At 40.3% G+C, this 16,421-nt stretch overlaps 1 pseudogene across 1 annotated transcript; it reads right to left on the bottom strand.

Moving 5' to 3' along the window:
- Positions 1-14,621: 14,621 nt before the first annotated feature.
- LOC308246708 (ferritin heavy chain-like) lies at positions 14,622-15,456 on the bottom strand (annotated as a pseudogene). Its single transcript has one exon. The product of its transcript is annotated as a ferritin heavy chain-like (transcript).
- Between the last annotated feature and the right edge of the window lie 965 nt (positions 15,457-16,421).

The following is a 16,421-nucleotide window of genomic DNA, read 5'->3' as shown; positions in this document are numbered from 1 at the left end:
ACCCAGGGAACGCAGGGGCTGCGCGTAAGTCTGGACTGCCTGAAATTCTTAGGGTGTCCCTGCACTTCAGATCAAAATGGGTTGCTTTTTAGAGTGCCCTTCTCTTAGCAGCTCTGAGGACCCCTTTCCACAATCACAGATCACGCCAGCCCCTACAGCCACGGATTTTTCCAGGCACAGACCTCCCTGGTCCTCCAGCTCCCGCAAAACGCGCGTTCCTCTCTCCCGCCGCCGGGACCAGAGACCTCACCTTATCCCAGGCGAAATCTGACCTTTCTGTGGTGGAGTGTAGAGCTCCTCTGAACCCGTGCGCTTGCGCCAGTTGGGGAGCGTTGTTCTGGGGCTCGCAGCTGTTCCTGGGGTGCTGCCGTTGTGGATTCTCAGGCTTCAGATAAGCTCCACTTTCCGGATCAAGATGGCGCAGACTCCGCGTCCAACCCCGCAGCTCCGGGAGGGGACCCAGCCACAGTTGGTGCTGCCAGGTCAGGGGAACCCCGTTCAGCAGTCCCCCACCTCCTTCTGGAATTCAGCTGTCTCCCAACCAGCCAACAAACACTCCTTGTGCGACCCTCAGCTGTTCTTTCTTTCTGCTCCGGGACAAGGCTGGGAACACGTCTGTCTATTCCGCCGCCATTATTCTCCCGGTGCCGTTTATTTTTAAATGGCCAGTGTGCGTCACGGCAGCTCCTGCGTTGATCGTCTGCCCCTTGGTGGTCAGTGGGCATCATAGCTACCAGTTGGACGGACACTTAGCCTTTTATATATATAATTTTTTTTTCTCATTAAAGATTTGTAGCAATACAAACAGCATGAGGCATTCCAACAGAATGTTAATAATAACTTTTTCTGTCAAAATAGTTATCTATATTTTTTAGAGATGCTTTAAATAAACATGATTTCTGTTAATGTTATTCCATAAATTAAAGACCAGAAGACATTTTAATGGCATGAATAAAGTCAATCAGTCAATTCTATCTTTTGAAAAACACTTTATTTTCTAGATGATAACATTTTGTTTTGGGGCCTCCATACAAATTTTCTGCAAGTTATGAAAATGTAAAAGTAATTTCTTTTATATTCATGCATATTACTTACCCTTACTTTATGTTTCAGGAATCTCTCTGTTTGAAATCACGTTAAGCTTTAGATTTATTGTGTATCATTTTTATCTTTTATAGCCAGGATTTTAATCTATATTTTGGTAATAATGTGATGATGATCAAGGCAATATAAAAATGCACATTTAAAGATTAAATTTCTAGACATTCTATTACTTTGCTACTCCCTTATTGGAGGGTTAAAATTGTCTTATGTAACCGAAACCGGTTTGGCTCAGTGGATAGAGCGTCGGCTTGTGGACTGAAAGGTTCCAGGTTCGATTCCGGTCAAGGGCATGTGCCTGGGTTGCGGGCACATCCCCAGTGCAGGAGGCAGCTGATCGATGTTTCTCTTTCATCGATGTTTCTAACTCTCTATCCCTCTCCCTTCCTCTCTGTAAATAAATCAATAAAATATATTTAAAAAAAATTGTCTTATGTATTCTCTCAACAGAAATGTGTAGGGACCCGGTTTTGTTCATCCTACCAAAATGAATTATGAATCTGAAAACTCAGTTATGATGATTTTTTTGCATGCTAAAGATTATTTATTCATGAATTTAAACTTCTGAATATGCTTTATTACTTTGTGTGATTTTAGCACATGTTGGTTTTCTCATGTTCTGATGCCAAAAGTTAATCTGGTTGATATTTTTATTTTTATTTTGTTGTCAAACTCTTTCAATATAACTAATTGATTGTGCAGGTAAAGTTTTGCTTAAGACAGATTTACAAAGGAAAATTGCCACCTACTTTCTCCAATATATCTACTTTAAATTTTGGTATCACAAAGGCAGTTTGGGAATGCCATTCCAAGTCCTGCAGGTTTCTGAGATGATATTTTGATTAAAAAACCCAAAAGCTGATAGTAATTTCACTATTACTGGTAATTTCCAATTAAAGTTCAAGGTCAGGAGTCAAGGTTTTAAAGGAGAGTGTATGGGCCTCAAAGATCATAGAGCTCAGCTGCTAATGTTCTTCATCACCAAAGAGTTTCTGTGGGTAAGACTACTACTTGAACCACTGTATACATAGGCACTCCTTTGATTAGATCAATTATTGGTTGAATTAATTAGTTAAATTCTTAAAGCAAGATATTTGCATTAAGTGAATTAGATTTTAAGGACATTTATTAAATAGTGAATTATTAGAGACAAGAAATCACCAGATTATCTTTACCACCTGATAGCAGATTGCCCCAGTTCATAGCAGAAGGAGTATAACCTCAGAATCACAGTGTGGGCTTGTGTGTGTGTGTGTGTGTGTGTATGTGTGTGTGTGTGTGTGGTGGTGGGGTGGGGGTGGTGGGAAGTGAAAGATAACCTGCCTCCTGGGATGGTGGTAAGACATAGTATTAAGGCTACACATTCATTACAAGTAAACTGCAACCTCAAAAATTTTCAAGTTTAAAGCACTGTTTCTTAAAGTATTGTCTAATGACCACCTGTAGCAGATTACTTGGGGTGCTTGTTAAAATGTAGATTCTCAGGTCTTATTCCATACCTTGTGAATCAGAAACTGTGTGGGTCAGGATTCCCAAGCTTCATTTCCAACAGGCTCCTGGAATTAATCTAATGTGTTGAAAACAATTGTATTCATAAATAAACAAGACTTTTTTCTACTCTAACCACTAAATTTCCATATGCCTTTTTGTTTTGTTTTTGTTTTTTCATTCAGAGAGATTTTAGCATGGCACTTAAGAATGGCAGCCCACTGGGTCACTACAATAAAACACCTGGAGACTTTAATCCAAGTAAATGCAAGAATTAGAGGATCTCAAATCCCTATTGTGTAGTAACAATCTCATTATTTTTGCCACAAAAAGTTTTTAATTTCTTTATGTGAAAAAACCTCTCTTGGAGAAACCCTTTTGTGTCTCTTGTCTGCTAAGCAAAATGCAAATATGATAGTTCGAACTTATACAGCAAAGGAGATAATTATATTTTTTACAGTAGTGTTGTTTGCATTCCAAAATGATTAAGTATACTATTTACTAGAGGCCCAGTGCATAAAAATTCATGCACTGTAAGGATGGTCCCTCAGCCCGGCCTGCCCCCTCTGACAGCCTGGGAGCCCTCAGGGGCAGGAGGTGACCCAGCGATCAGGGGAATCACACCTCTGCTGCTGCCACTACTGGCGGTGCAAGCCTTGGCCAGCCCTGGTTACCTGAGCCTCAGGCTGCCCTGGGCGGCTGGACTGCCGCCATCCGAGGCTTGCCTGTGCCTCGGGCCAGCCCTGGATGGCTGAGCAGCCACCATCTGAGGCTTGCCTGTGCCTTGGGCTGGCCCTGGGCAGCTGGGGGGGCAGGGGCTGAGGGGATTGGGGGACTCTGGAGGCAGGTGTGTGGAACGGCCAGACCTGGCAGGGCTGAGGGGATTGGGCACCGCCACCTTGTGGCTGTGGGCGCTGCCATCTTTGAGGGTGTGGTAGTCAATTAGCATATTCCCTTCTTATTGGCTGTGGGCGCTGCCATCTTTGTGAGGTTGTGATGGTCAATTAGCATATTCCCTCTTTATTAGATAGGATATGAAAGCAAACAAATTTAGTACATTTAAAATGGAATTGAACTTGATGATACATTGAATTCAAAACAATTTTTTTTCAAGACCATATCTATTATATAAATAGAGATACCTTTTAATGTGGTTAGTTGGAAAGTGACTTGATGTTGTAGGAATCCTGAAAAAGTCAGGAGTTTTGGTGGGAAATGCATAGATAGATTAAGATGACCTGGGATACATTTAGTTTCACCATCTTTCCCACAGCTGTGTGTTGTGTGTCATTGCTCATGGTTTTTTGACCATCCAGCTGCTCTCTAACCCCTTTGTGCATTTGGGATATATGGTTTCTAGAGGAACAGTCAATTTTTATTATTTGTACCTCTTTGGATCCTACAGTACAATTCTAGGAATCTGAGATCATATGTATTTAAAACTTTGGGTCTTTCAAAAGTGTTTCCTTAAGCAATAGAGAGCTCAACTCAGATGCTCCTTCTCCCATTGTTTGCAGTAGATGACCTCCTTCTGGATGACTTGCATGCACATTTTACCTCTGCTGATCTGCTTTCAGTTTGAGTCCTTTACCTTTCTGCCCTGGCATGCATTTTGTTCTATAACCTTATATCAATGAGAAAAGTAAGTCTGCCTCAGGCCCTTTGGAATCACCACAGGGCCCAAACAAAGGGGCTTTTTGTTTTGTTGTTATGGCATGTTCAGGATTTCAGTAGTTGGTCTAGTAATAAATTCTAAATATTTAAATATTTTAGGAGTTTGAATCTATTTTCCATTTTATCTTTTCAAAATTTTCTTTTACTTTAATCATATTATTCTGGATATGACCTTTGAAAAACAAAACTTGTTCTCAACACTTACTTTTCCCTAAAAAAAGAGCCAAGGGTTAACTTCATTAATTTATCTCTGTTAAATGATAGCTTGATTACTTTTTGACTGAATCTCATTCTCTTTAAAGCCTTACCACAATTAGCATATGTATTTTAGAACTTTCACTCTAATTAAGAAATTAAAAGGTTTTATTTTTCTTGTTAAAGCAATGTTAGGGTATCAGCTAGATGAGGAGATAAAAATGTAGACAACTTCTTAAGGTTACAACTAATTTGGTACCTCAAGGGGACCTGGGATGGGGATTGGGATAAGTGACACAAGAGATGGCCCAGGGCATCTTTTCCAGAGTGTTCCCTGAAATTCAAGGGAGAGGAGTTCATCTGATGTAATAGAGGATGATGGGAGTCTTTTTTGGGGGGAGGGGGAGGAAGTCTTTAATTTGTCACCAGATACTTCCAGAATTACTTGGCTGTGAACCCAAATAATGCTGCCTTAACCAAGTTAGATTTTTTTCTCCATCATACAGTTTTGTAGGTAGGTTATTGTTGTGGGTTGAATTGTGTCCCCCCAAGAAAATATCTTGAAGTCCTAACTCCCCCTCACCCTACCCTGGTTACCTATAAATGTAACCTTACTTGGAAATAGGGTCTTTGCAGACCTACTCTAGTTAAGATGAGGTCACACTGGATAAGATTGTGCCCTAATACAATGACTACTGTGCTCATAAGAAGAAGGAATTTTGGATACAGAGACACATAGGGAGAGTGCCATGTGAGGGTGGAGGCAGAGTTGCGAGTAATGCAACTACTAGCCAAGGAATGCCAAGGATTGCTGGTGTACATGCAAATACAGATTAAAAAGAAGAGGTTTCATCTGAAAATAAGGAAAGAGACTCCCCCTACTTTTTTTTCTTAAGGCATTTACTTTAGAAAACTTTGAATTATAATGTATTTCTCTATTTCTTTGAAATGTATATAAGTCTCTTTAAAAGCTTAATAAGCTTCTTGCCAGCTTTCTGCCCACCAGGAATGTCTTTCTCAAGGACTTGTGAGCCATCTCTTTGAAATTCAGTCATTAAGGAAGATAGCATTCCAGTCTCCCCATTTCTTTGGGAGGATAGGAGCCTAACTTCAGCAGGCACCTTGCTCCAAAACTACCTCCTATCATAAAGATATGAAAAGTTTATTTTCCCTTTGGATAAAGCCCATTAGCAAACACAGATGGCTACCCCAGTTACCAGGTGAATCTAAATGACCTGTGTGTGACAAATGAAGTTTTCAAGTCTGCTTACTTGAGGACTAGTCATTCTTGATCTCAAGAGCATGTATGCAATGGGTTGTAGCTCCTAGGTAATTTAAAGGGCGAGGTTCCTTATGTCTTCACAATCTCTTAGTAGATTGCCTGTGGTAGGCATCATGTTTTGGTTTACTGCTCATTCAATAATGAAATTGTTCCTTTCTCTTTTACCTTTATGGAGAGGTTTTCTGGGGTGGGAGGATATTTTGTTTTAATTACATTTCTCCAATGCCAGCAACCATCAAAAACTAGGAAGAGGCAAGGAAGGTTTCTCCCCTAGAGGCTCTGGAGGGAACATGGCTCTGATGACACATTGATTTTGAGATTTAGCCTCAGAACTGTGAGAGAATAACTTCCTGTTGTTTTAAGCCACTCATTTTGTAGCAATTTGTTATGGCAGTGCTTGGGAACAAATGCAGCAATCCAGGGCTCACATGGCAGCTCTGTTCCACTAAGTCCTCATGACTGAGACCTCTAGCCTTTTGTTCTGCCAACCTGAGGATGTACTCCTTGTCCTCATAGTTTGACATGGGGATTAAAACCATGACATCTGTGTTCCAACAGCAGGTTGGGGCTAATACCAAAAGTTTCATAAGGAAGATTCCTAAAAGCTGTCACAGACACTTCTACTTCAATCTCATTGAAGATTGAACTTCTACTTCAATCTCATAGAACTTAAAGGTCACATAGCTAGCTGCCTCCAGCTTCTTGGAAAGGTAGTGTTTGTTCTCTGTGACCATGTGCACAGCTAAAACGTGAATTATCCTGAAAGAAGGGGAAAGATGTTATGGACTACTTACATTCTCTGAATGTTCCCACCTGCCTTCTTTCTTCATGTCTCTGCTTGAATACATTACAAATTCTTTCTTACTTTTCTAACCCAAATTTACCACTTTTCTTTCACATATTTTCTGTCCCCAGGATGGCCAGAACCATATTTTGTAATTTCTACTAGGTCTGATGCTATTTGGTTAGTTTTTTTTTTTTTTTTTTCTTTTCAAATTTTTATTAAGGTATTATATGTGTACATATCTTACCATTACCCCCCACCCCCACCCCACTCCCATACATGCCCTCACCCCCCAATGTTTTGCATCCGTTGGTTACTCTTATATACATGCATATAAGTCCTTCAGTTGATCTCTTATTTCCCCCACCTCTCCCTAACCTTACCCCTGTAATTTGACAGTCTGTTTGATGCTTTACTGCCTCTGTAACTATCTTTTTGTTCATCAGTTTATAATGTTTTTCATTATCCCCAAATGAGTGGGATCATGTGGTATTTTTCTTTCATTGACTGGCTTATTTCACTTAGCATAATGTTCTCTAATTCCATCCAAGTGCCTACAAATGGTAGTAATTCCTTCTTTTTTACGGCAGCATAGTATTCCATTGTGTAGATGTACCATAGTTTTCTGATCCAGTCATCTGCTGATGGGCACCTAGGCTGTTTCCAAATCTTAGCTATTGTAAATTGTGCTGCTATGAACATAGGGGTGCATATATCCTTTCTGATTGGTGTTTCTGGTTTCTTAGGATATATTCCTAGGAGTGGGATTACTGGGTCAAATGGGAGTTCCATTTTCAGTTTTTTGAGGAAACTCCATACTGTTCTCCACAGTGGCTGCACCAGTCTGCATTCCCACCAGCAGTGCACGAGGGTTCCTTTTTCTCCGCATCCTCGCCAACACTTGTCGTTTGTTGATTTGTTGATGATAGCCATTCTGACAGGTGTGAGATGGTATCGCATTGTTGTTTTGATTTGCATCTCTCGGATAATTAGTGACTTTGAGCATGTTTTCATGTGTCTCTTGGCCTTCCTTCTGTCTTCTTTCGAAAAGATTCTATTTAGGTCCGTTGCCCATTTTTTTTATTGGATCCTTTATCTTCCTTTTATTAAGTTGTATAAGCTGCCTGTAGATGTTGGAAATTAAACCTTTATCAGTGATACCATTTGCAAATATGTTCTCCCATACAGTGGGGTTTCTTGTTGTTTTGTTGATGGTTTCTTTTGCTGTGCAAAAGCTTTTTATTTTGATGTAGTCCCATTTGTTTATTTTCTGTTTGGCTTCCATTGCCCTAGGGGCAGTATCACTGAAAAAGTTCTTTTGGCATATGTCTGAGATTTTGCTGCCTGTGGATTCCTCTAGTATTTTTATGGTTTCCCATCTTATATTTAAGTCCTGTACCCATTTTGAGTTTATTTTTGTGTATGGTGTAAGTTGGTGATCTAGTTTCATTTTTTTGCATGTATCTGTCCAATTTTCCCAACACCATTTATTAAAGAGACTGTCTTGACTCCATTGTATGCTCATGCCTCCTTTGTCAAATATTAAATGCGCATATTGGTTTGGGTCGATATCTGGATTCTCTATTCTGTTCCATTGATCTATATGTCTGTTCTTGTGCCAGTACCAGGCTGTTTTGAGGACAGTGGCTTTGTAATACAGCTTGAAATCTGGTATTGAGATCCCTCCTACTTTATTCTTCTTTCTCAGGATTGCTGTGGCTATTCGGGGTCTTTTTTTATTCCAGATGAATTTTTGGAGAGTTCTTTCTAGGTCTGTGAAATACGCCGTTGGTATTTTAATGGGGAGTGCATTGAATCTATAGATTGCTTTGGGTAGTATGGACATTTTAATGATGTTGATTCTACCAATCCATGAACATGGTATGTTCTTCCATCTGTTTACATCTTCCTCTATCTCTTTTTTCAGTGTCCTGTAGTTTTCCGCATATAGGTCTTTTACCTCCTTGGTTAGGTTTATTCCTAAGTATCTTAATTTTTTTGGTGCGATGGAAAATGGGATTGCTTTTTTAGTCTCTCTTTCTGTAAGTTCATTGTTGGTGTATAGAAATGCCATAGATTTCTTGGTGTTAATTTTGTATCCTGCTACATTGCCGAATTCATTTATTAAGTCTGTTAGTTTTTTGATGGAGTCTTTTGGGTTTTTTATGTACAATATCATGTCATCTGCAAATAAGGACAGCTTTACTTCTTCTTTTCCAATTTGGATGCCTTTTATTTCTTCTTCTTGTCTAATTGCAGTGGCTAATACTTCCAGTACTATGTCAAACAGGAGTGGTGAGAGTGGGCATCCCTGTCTTGTTCCTGTTCTTAGGGGAAATGGTTTTAGTTTTTGCCCATTGAGTATGATGTTAGCTGTGGGTTTATCATATATAGCTTTTATTATGTTGAGGTATGATCCTTCTATTCCCACCTTGTTGAGAGTTTTTATCAAGAAAGGGTGTTGGATTTTGTCAAATGCTTTTTCTGCATCAATTGATATGACTATGTGATTTTTATCTCTCAATTTGTTTATGTGATGTATCACATTTATTGATTTGCGGATATTGAACCATCCTTGCATTCCTGGGATAAATCCTACTTGGTCATGGTGTATGATCTTTCTGATGTACTGCTGGATCCTATTTGCTAGAATTTTATTGAGGATTTTGGCATCTACATTCATGAGGGATATTGGCCTGTAATTCTCCTTCATTGTGTTGTCTTTATCTGGTTTTGGTATTAGGGTGATGCTGGCTTCATAGAAGGAGCTTGGAAGTGTTCCTTCCTCTTGAACTTTTTGGAATAGTCTGAGGAGGATAGGTTTTAGTTCTTCCTTGAATGTTTGGTAGAACTCTCCTGTGAAGCCGTCTGGCCCCGGGCTTTTGTTTGCTGGAAGCTCTTTGATGACTGCTTCAATTTCTTCCATAGTTACTGGCATGTTGAGATGTTTAGATTCTTCCTGATTGAGTTTTGGAAGGTTATATTTTTCTAGGAATATGTCCATTTCCTCCAGGTTGTCCAGTTTGTTGGAATAGAGTTGTTCGTAGTATTTTTTAACAATCCTTTGTATTTCGGCGGGATCTGTTGTTATTTCACCTCTTTCATTTCTGATCTTGTTTATTTGGGTCCTCTCTCTTTGCTTCTTGGTGAGCCTGGCTAGAGGTTCATCAATCTTGTTTATCCTTTCAAAGAACCAGCTCTTGGTTTTGTTGATCTTTTGTATTGTTTCTTTGGTCTCTATGTCGTTTATCTGTGCTCTGATCTTTATTATTTCCTTCCTTCTGCTTACACTGGGCTTTTCTTGTTGCTCTTTTTCTAACTCTTTGAGTTGTTGGGTTAGGTAATTTATTACCCCTGTTTCTTGTTTTTTGCAGTAGGCTTGTAGAGCTATGAACTTCCCTCTCAGGACTGCTTTCGCTGTGTCCCATATATTTTGGATTGTAGTGTTTTCATTGTCATTTGTTGTCATGATGTTTTTTATTTCTTCTTTGATCTCTCTGGTAACCCAGTCATGGTTTAATAGCATGCTGTTTAGTCTCCATGTGTTTGATTTCTTTGGGTTGTTTTTATTGTAGTTGATTTCCAGTTTTATGCCACTGTGGTCTGAGAAGATGCTTGATATGATTTCTATCTTCTTGAATTTGAAGAGACTTTGCCTATGTCCCAACATATGGTCTATCTTTGAAAATGACCCATGTGCACTTGAGAAGAATGTATATTCTGTGGCTTTGGGGTGAAATGTTCTGAAGATGTCAATTAATTCCATCTGGTCTAGTGAGTCATTTAGGATTGATGTTTCTTTGCTGATGTTTTGTTTAGAGGATTTGTCCAGTGGTGATAGTGGGGTATTAAAGTCCCCTACTATGATTGTATTGCTGTCAATCTCTCCCTTGATATCCTCCAGGAGTTTTTTTATGTATTTGGGTGCTCCTGTATTGGGTGCATATATGTTTACCAGAGTTATTTCTTCTTGTTGGATTGCTCCCTTTAGTATTATGAAATGGCCTTCCTTATCTCTTGTTATGTCCTTCAGTTTGAGATCTAATTTGTCAGAAATAAGTATTGCTACCCCAGCTTTTTTTTCAGTTCCATTTGCCTGGAAAACCTTTTTCCATCCCTTCACCCTCAGTCTGTGTGCGTCTTTTTTTCTGAGGTGGGTTTCTTGTAGACAACAGATATATGGGTCGTGTTTTCTTATCCAATCCGTTACCCTATGTCTTTTGATTGGGGCATTTAATCCATTTACATTTAAAGTTATTATTGATAGGTACTTATTTGTCGCCATTCCTATTCTTTACCCCTGTGTTACTTCTTCGCTTCCTGTTTCTTTCTTTCTTTCTTTCTTTCTTTTTTTTTTTTTACAGCAGACCCTTTAGCATTTCTTGCATTGCTGGTTTGGTGGTAATAAATTCCCTTAGTCCTTTTTTGTCTGTGAAGCTCCTGATTTCACCTTCAATTTTGATTGACAGCCTTGCTGGGTACAGTATTCTTGGATTCAGACCCTTCCTTTGCATGACTTTGTATATTTCATTCCATTCCCTTCTGGCCTGATGAGTTTCTGTTGAGAAATCAGTTGCTAGTCTGATGGGGTTTCCTTTGTATGTAACTTTCTGTCTCTCTCTTGCTGCTTTTAAGATTCTTACTTTGTCATTGGTGTTTGCCGTTTTAATTATAATGTGCCTTGGCGTCGGTCTTTTGGGGTTCATTTTGCTTGGGACTCTGTGAGCTTCTTGGATTTGTGTGTGTTTTTTCTTCCCTATATCTGGGAAATTTTCTGTCATTATTTCTTCAAAGAGGTTTTCTATTCCTTGCTCAGCTTCCTTTCCTTCTGGAACCCCTATTATGCGGATGTTGTTTTGTTTCGTGTTGTCCCAAAGTTCCCTTAGACTCTCCTCCTGCCTTTTAATTTTTTTTTCTAGAAGTTGCTTTTCTTGGGTATTTTTTTCCATCTTGTCTTCTAGCTCACTGATGCGGTCCTCTGCTTCTTCTAGTCTACTCTTGATGCTTTCTATTGAGTTCTTTACGGCAGCGATGTCATTTTTCATTTCTTCTTGGTTCTTCTTCATTTCCTCTTGGTTCTTGCTCATATTGTCGAATTTGTCTTCCATTCTTTTCAGCCACCTTATGACCATTTCTCTGAATTCTTTTTCTGGAAGGTTGCTTGCCTCCATTTCGTTTACTTCCTTTTCTGGTGATGCCTGCTTTTCTTTCATATGCGGGCTGCTTCTTTGTCTCCCCATGGTCTCTCTTCTCTGGGTGTCTGGTTATGTAGTTCTCTCTCTCCTGGGTTGATTTAAAGGCACAAAATACAGCACTACCAGGTACAACTCACAAGGCACTGAACAGGAATGTATTCACGATATTAATAACCTCCAATAAAGGTGACCACCAGAGAAAGGCAAATTAGGTGATAGGAGAGAAAGAAGAAGAGGAAAAAGGAAAGAAAGAAAGAAAGAAAGAAAGGAAGAAAGAAAGAAAGAAAAAAAGAAAAAAGGAGTGTGAAAATGAAATTGGGAAAAGGGAAAGTAAAGAGAAAAAAAAAAAGTAAGAGAGACAAGAAAGTGACTAAGAGAGAAAGGGGAACAGACTATATATATTGGGGATAAAACTCCAATAGAACAATCACTAATCCCAGCAAATGCCAGCAACAAGTGCCTGGGGATTAGTACAAACTACCACACCAACTAATATGGAGTGAGGCAAGGGAAAGCTGAAGCACAAAACAAACAAAAAAATAAACAAAAGAAGAATAAGCAAAACAATCTCACAAAAAAGCATAAAAATTGGATATAATCTACATTCAAGCAAACAACAACAAAAGGACAGAGAGAAGGACAAGTTTATGGATAGCTCAGACAGCGAAGGGAGAGGTGTATGTGGACTTGGAGCAGAGGATTGGAGATTAGATATGTAAGTAGGGTGAAATTTTAACAAGGGGTAAACAGAAAGAATAGGGAAAATCTAAAGCAGTAAAAGGGTAATATAAACAGGACACTGAAAAGGGGGAGGTTAGGAAGAGAGTGATGGCCTAAAGGTAGAGTTGAGATAGAGTAAAACGATGCTAAAGGAAAGATAAAAATAGAATGTAGAACCCTAATCCCAAAATAAAATGAAGAGAAAATAAAATGACACTTTAAAAAAAAAAAAAAAAGATAAAATAGCAGTAGTAATAATACGGATTGAAAATAAAAATGTAATCATTAAAAAGGTAAAATCAAGTGATGAAAAAAGAAAAAAAAGTTTCTTGATTAAAAGATGCAAAAAATGAAAATAAAAAAAAAATAAAAAAAATAAAAAAATAAAAGGTAAAAATAAAATGTGAAGTAGTGAAGGTCATTCACTTCCTCTGTTTTTCTGTTTGGCACGCCTGTTTCTCAGTCCAGACAGTATTGCAGTTCCCTGCGATCCACTGCTCTTCGGTGTTGTAAGCCAGTCCTGATTTTAAGCAGGCGGTGTGTCTTAATTTCTCATATTCCTTTATTTTTGATTACACAAGAGTCGATTTGTGATTCAGCCCCTGGGTGGCAGTGTTTCTGGATTAACTTCCGGGTCTATCTATGGCCTCTCTAGGCAGTGTTAGAGCCTTCTTTCTCTGTGGCACTCGTCACCGGCCTGTGGGAGTGGTCTGCCTCAGAGCTGACTCTCTGATGGTCACTCCCCGCTCCGATCCCCAGGTTCCAGAAAAACAACCTTCCCCTGCAGTCTCCCAGGGTGTCCCCAACTGGGTGATCCTATGTATTGGGCTTAGTAATCAGAAGCAAGAATTTCAAGAGGAAAAAGCCCAGTTGTGCGTACTCCGGGACTCCGCGTAAGCCCAGGCACCCAGGGAACGCAGGGGCTGCGCGTAAGTCTGGACTGCCTGAAATTCTTAGGGTGTCCCTGCACTTCAGATCAAAATGGGTTGCTTTTTAGAGTGCCCTTCTCTTAGCAGCTCTGAGGACCCCTTTCCACAATCACAGATCACGCCAGCCCCTACAGCCACGGATTTTTCTAGGCACAGACTTCCCTGGTCCTCCAGCTCCCGCAAAACGCGCGTTCCTCTCTCCCGCCGCCGGGACCAGAGACCTCACCTTATCCCAGGCGAAATCTGACCTTTCTGTGGTGGAGTGTAGAGTTCCTCTGAACCCGTGTGCTTGCGCCAGTTGGGGAGCGTTGTTCTGGGGCTCGCAGCTGTTCCTGGGGTGCCGCCGTTGTGGATTCTCAGGCTTCAGATAAGCTCCACTTTCCGGATCAAGATGGCGCAGACTCCGCGTCCAACCCCGCAGCTCCGGGAGGGGACCCAGCCGCAGTTGGTGCTGCCAGGTCAGGGGAACCCCGTTCAGCAGTCCCCCACCTCCTTCTGGAATTCAGCTGTCTCCCAACCAGCCAACAAACACTCCTTGTGCGACCCTCAGCTGTTCTTTCTTTCTGCTCCGGGACAAGGCTCGGAACACGTCTGTCTATTCTGCCGCCTCTTTTTTTCTTTTCGCTATTTGGTTAGTTTTAAAATATTTTCATATACATAACACCCTCAACTTCCCTATTTGAAATGTACTCCCATGACTGACAAACTAGGCCCACCTCAGGTACTAAGATTTCCAACTCATCAGGTGACATGGGAAGTTCTTCATTAGTATGGTGCTATTACCATGAATATGTTTTCTTTCTTTTTTTAAAAAAATTTTTTTTATTTATTTCAGAGAGGAAGGGATGGGTAGAGAGAGATAGAAACATCAATGATGAGAGAGAATAATTGATTGGCTGCCTCTTACTCAACCCCTACTGGGGATCGAGCCCACAACCCGGGCATGTGCCCTTGACTGGAATCAAACCCGGGACCCTTCAGTCCACAGGCTGATGCTCTATCCACTGAGCTAAACCAGCTAGGGCATGAATATGTTTTCATAATGAAAAAATGAATTCAAGAGAAATAAAAAATTAATCTGACCTTAAAATTCCATACACGACCTAACTTAAAAAAGAAAAAAACCTATGTGGTACAGATTTTAAACTAAACTACTGTCTTCACCCAGGCATGAATATTCTAGAAAATATAAATGAAAACATTTTCAGGAAATATTCTAAGATTTAGGTTTTTTGTTTTTTTTTTGTACCAAATTACTTCATTCGAAGGAAAGGTACAAATGAAAGACATGAGTGGATGATTTGGTACAAGTTATAGAAAAGGTAAAAGGTAACTCCAACATGCATGTACTGCTTTGGTGGCCAGGCAGTCACCCCCAGGGCTACGGGAAACCAGCCTAAGGCGTAGCTCTTATCACTGTCTCCAGGGTGTGCTTGCCAAAGAGATGCTCTGCCATGCCAGTTTCAGCCCCCCCCCCCCCCCAACCTGTGCAAGTGGGTTACGTGGTCACCCAATTCTTTGATGGATTTCACTTGCTCATTCAGGTAGTGAGTCTCAATGAAGTCACACAAATAAGGGTCATTTTTGTTAGTGGCCAGTTTGTGCAAGTCCAGTAGTGACCGATTCACACTTCTTTTCAAGTGTAATGCACAGCCCATTGCATTCAGCCCATTCTCCCAGTCGTCACGGTCTGGATTCTTGATATTCTGAAGGAAGATTGGGCCATCTTGTTAGTTGTGCAGCTTCATCCATTTCTCAGCATGTTCCTTCTCCTCATGAGATTGGTGAAGAAAATATTTGGCAAAGTTCCTCAAAGCCACATCATTATGGTCAAGGTAGTAAGACATGGACAGGTAGACATGAAAAGCCTAGGTTGATCCGGCGGGTGATGGAGGCCTCTATGTCCTGGTGGTAGTTCTGGCGCACCTGGAGGTGGACCTGGTCATGGTCATGGTGGGCAGTTAAGGAGAGGCAGCTGTGCAGAGGGGAAGTGGATGCCTTGGGACATCTGAGGGATCCGAGGGCACTGTGAAGAGGTGTGGAAGGCTGGCCTGGGCGGCGGGCTGGGGTGGTGAGCACCAGTTCCATCCAAGCACTGTTGAAGCAGGAAACCACAGCCACTCTCCACAAAGACCAATATTTAGTTTTTATTGAATATCAACTTTGGGGGTTGAGTTTTGTGGTTATGGTGGAGTTTCTGGGTTTCTAAGCTTTGTTTTTCAGTTTTGTATTATTTTTAAATCTTTACACAAAACACAGTTTCCATCTATTTCACAGAACATTGAAGGACATTTAACCAGTATTCACAAGAGCATCATTGAGTGAAGAGGGTTTTTCTTCTTTATCTACATGCATTGAGTCCTCAGTTGAGCCCTCCTCTCATTTTATTCTTGGTGTGTTTCTGTTTTCATTCAGCAATGTGTACAGCACATCCTTGTTTGCACTAAAAATTGTCATATGGATTGTTTTGACTGTTTCCATAGCATGCAAATGGATAAGGATTCTAAAATATGTTCTCAGCTCTAAAACAAACCATACAGTACTTATTTATACCTCTAGGTAACCAGACCTCCTCTTAAGCTTTATCACTTCTTCTAGATGAAAAGAGAATATTTTTGTACTTTTATGAGAGATTGGCAACATGCCTGTTAGCTCTCTGACCTCTTGCTAAATATCACGGTGGACATTTACCTGATTTATAGTATTTTTTTTTTTTTTTTTTAGCTGTTATTAGTGCTTTGGACAAAGGTTACCACAGGCCTGCCTACAGCCTTTGGACGGAATTTCTGTCTAGTGGGGTGTATTGGCAAATGAGGTTAGACTTGAGCAAGGGGCTGAAGGGCCTTCAGATTTCCATATAGCAGAATTCTCCATGGGATTTCCAAGGACCAAGCTATCTGTTAGGAATAAAATTAAGAGAAAAATTCAAGGATTGTCCATCTAAGTTAGTATCACAATGAGTAATTCTGTCATATGTGTCTGAAGATCAGGGGAAATTACGAGATTTGGGAACCATTTGTGTAGAGATGAGAGTGGAAGCTTTCTAAAAAGGA

The sequence above is a fragment of the Plecotus auritus genome, assembly GCF_963455305.1.
Source record: "Plecotus auritus genome assembly, chromosome: 4".
Classification (NCBI taxonomy): domain Eukaryota; kingdom Metazoa; phylum Chordata; class Mammalia; order Chiroptera; family Vespertilionidae; genus Plecotus; species Plecotus auritus.
Note: the sequence above shows the minus strand (reverse complement) of the source record. Positions and strands in the feature narration are given on the sequence as shown.